The sequence below is a fragment of the Populus euphratica genome, unplaced genomic scaffold (genome assembly GCF_000495115.2).
Source record: "Populus euphratica unplaced genomic scaffold, PopEup_1.0 scaffold3427.1, whole genome shotgun sequence".
NCBI lineage: Eukaryota > Viridiplantae > Streptophyta > Magnoliopsida > Malpighiales > Salicaceae > Populus > Populus euphratica.
The window spans coordinates 2,915-6,326 of NW_011503171.1; the positions used below are offsets into that span (position 1 = coordinate 2,915).

General features: G+C 36.0%; 1 non-coding gene across 1 annotated transcript; it reads left to right on the forward strand.

Moving 5' to 3' along the window:
• Positions 1-304: 304 nt before the first annotated feature.
• Positions 305-376, forward strand: TRNAD-GUC (transfer RNA aspartic acid (anticodon GUC)). Its single transcript has one exon. It is a non-coding gene; the product is annotated as a tRNA-Asp (tRNA).
• Positions 377-3,412: the final 3,036 nt, after the last annotated feature.

The window sequence follows — 3,412 nt, forward strand, 5'->3', positions numbered from 1 at the left end:
GAGGTGCTCCTTGGGTCTTGTGGGTTGGTGTTTAGTTCTGAACTCAAGAAGCCATGGTTCAATCACTGATATCAGCATCAACAGAAACCATAAACAGCAACAAATAAGGTATTCTAAAATTCCTCCTTTTAGTTTCCAACTTAACTCAGCAGTGCAAAACCCTCATTTTTTCCCTTCCTCATCACAAGCTGCAGTCTTCAGAAAAGAAATCAATATGCAAGGAGCATGATATAAATATGACGACTACGCATGAAGAGGATTGGAAATTAATATATTTATATAATTAGTAGCCCGCAGCAACAAGGTCGTTGTAGTATAGTGGTGAGTATTCCCGCCTGTCACGCGGGTGACCCGGGTTCGATCCCCGGCAACGGCGTAACATTTTTTGTTCACTTCCTCTTGATTAGCAAGTAGCCTGCAGCGACAGTACCTTGAAATATATGCAATTTGAGCTTGTATTCAATAGAACAAAAACAAAGGTAAACGAAAAAACGGTAACTTGAGCTTATATTTGGCCATGTTTGCATGACTATTACCTAAATTTCCTCTTTTTTGATGGGTCAAAGTGGAACCGTTTATGCTTTGACCTGCCACTTTTTTTTTTTCCCCGGTTAGATTTAGCATTTTGTGATGCTAAGATCTGTAACGGTACAGCTAGAATCTGCAACCCCAAGCGCAGTGTTTAGTCCTCGTACAAAAATGTACTGGGATATGTGTAAAGATGGTGCCCTCATCCACACCAAAGGCCCTTGTTCTCGTATGTTTTGGTGATCTACAACAGTTCTTGACCATCAGCCAGGGTTCAAGCTTTGCTAGCACAGCAGTGGCAACTGGCAACAAAACAAACAGTACCATTATCTTGCAACAATTGAGGTATCCTAAAATACCCTTTCCCTTTTTAGCAATTTCTTTGTGTACGTTTATCCCCTTTATTTTCCTCCTATCGTATAGTTTTTGACCTTTAAAAGAATATGTAATAGAAAGAGAAATGACTCTAATATGCGATTAGTCGTCGTCTTAGTTATAAACTCCACTTTATATATGTTCAGAACATTCAATTGCTCCTATTACTTCAATTTTTTTCTTACAGCCAAGTGATATTGTTTCCCTGGCTAATCAAGATAATACCAGCTGAGTTTACGATGACACAACTGCAGTTCTATCATTAAAATAGTGGCCATCAAGCACTGAAACCAGTGGACTCCCAACAAAATGTTCAGCGAGCATGTTATGTAAACTTATTTAATGGTGATAATTATAGTGCTGTTAATTACAATTTCAGGAACTAGCTAGACACTATGATGATATAGAGAGATGTTGATGGTGGTGTGGCAGCAGAAGGGGTGGGTGTGATTATTGCTTTTCCCCTACTTTATATTCTCCCATCTGCCAATTCACCCATCTCCATTTTCACCATCCATACCCCACATCATGACTGCTTCAATTATAGGTTCCCAATTCTGTGAATCTTGGTGAAATGGGGCTCCATATTCATTAAGATATCGTACCCATATGACCCAAAATTAGTTGCGGTAGGATCATCCATCAAGTACTTATTAACACTGCCATGTGAGAAAAGTCTCGAACTGCCACCACCTAAACACAACAAAACATTGGTCATAGGCCTGGAAGTTCAACAAGTCCAAAAGGTAAAAGACTTCAAAGCTTGAGAGCAGTAGAGTTTAGGGTTGGGAATAGATCGATTTGAAAATCCAAGCCACCCCACCATTCGCGGAGAACCGCAACCAAATCTTACGTCGCTATGCCAGTAGTTTACCAGCTACTTGATCACCTCTAGAAGGCTGAAATTGAGAGTAATAAGTTGACAACGCGGAGACAAAAGACATGTTACCTTGGGCTTTTTTAACACAAGCTAGCTCCATTTTCGATTACCATTGTTTTTGGTGGATTTGGTGTCCTTCACATGATCTCTGGTAATGTTAATTAATTAAAAATCATCTGCTCCACTATGCTATGCTATTAGCTGCCTATATTAGATTAGATTAGCACACAAAATAAAGTGCAGAGATCGTCCAGTGCTGTGACACCACTGTTTCTCTGACATTGAATAACTTAAGTCGCCCCAATTAATTAACATATATACATGTAAGATATAATAAAGATTACTTTAAATTTAAAATATACTCTAAATTAACAATCACATCCCATTAGTTGATAGAAAGAAGGAAAGAAATTAATTTAATTCCTTGCATATATTCCTTGCTGAAAGGGGGATATTATGTGGCCAAAATTGACAAATAAAAGACACGGTTTCCTAACTTCAAGGGAAGTAAAGTGAATGGCTTGATGAAGAAAGCACATGACTTGCTGGATACATATTGCAATTGAGTCAAAATTCAGTTTGAATCTGCTGCTAGAAAAACAGTGAACAGTGACCGTCTGTAAGATAGTGTCAAATTCAATAATAAAGGCAAGATCGGTAGCAGTGAGCTAATGTGAGTTTGGGCTTGTACAATAGGGCAGTCCAAGATAAAAAAATAAAATATAATAAATTCAACAACATAAATTAATAATTATACAACATATAGTAGATTATCATAACAGTTATGATTATAACTTTACAAGGGAAATGAGTATCTAAATAATGAGAGCACGATTGAGATTACTTCTCAAGACACTAAAATTATAGGGTTATGGATCAAAACCACCCACTAAGTTAATGAAAATATAAGGGAGAAAATATTTCACTACTTTCTAAAAAATAAATAATAATTTTATGCTTTATAATTTTTTATGTTTGTTCATAAATAGATTGTAAAGCCCTGGTTGTATAACATGTAATTTTTTTGCATAGCACACACATACAAATTTGTGTATTTTTGTTGTTGTTAAGATTAATAGAGGTTGTGAATTTTTCTTGTATGTGATGTGTGTTAAATAATATTTATGTAATCTTATTTATTAAAGGTAGAATAATATTTTCTGTTTAACCTATATATAGTTTATATGTATTTAGGTTAAGTTTAAGCACTCATAATACAAAGATTATTCAGAATTGTAGCCTTCATTTTGTGTTTAATCTTTAATTATTTTAACATGGTATCAGAGCTGATTTTATGAAACGAAACTTAATCCCGAACACAGCTTCACGGATCCAACTCTGCGGTGAGTTGGTTGGGGGTTTGCAGGGGGCAGCGCGCCCTTGCTAGGGTTCGGGGCAGAGCCCCGGAAATTTTTTGGAGTGAGATATTGTCTTCCGCTTCTGTAAAATTTGGTATTTTGTCAGTTTCTGTAATTATTTTGGTATTTCGTCTTTCATTCAGCTTTTGCAATTTGGTATTTGCATTCAGTTTCTGCAAATTTGTTTTGTGTTTTGGAGTAATCGTATAATTCTGAGAAGATATTTTTTTAGTCTCTACAATCTCTGTTTAGTTTCTGCAATTTGGTATTT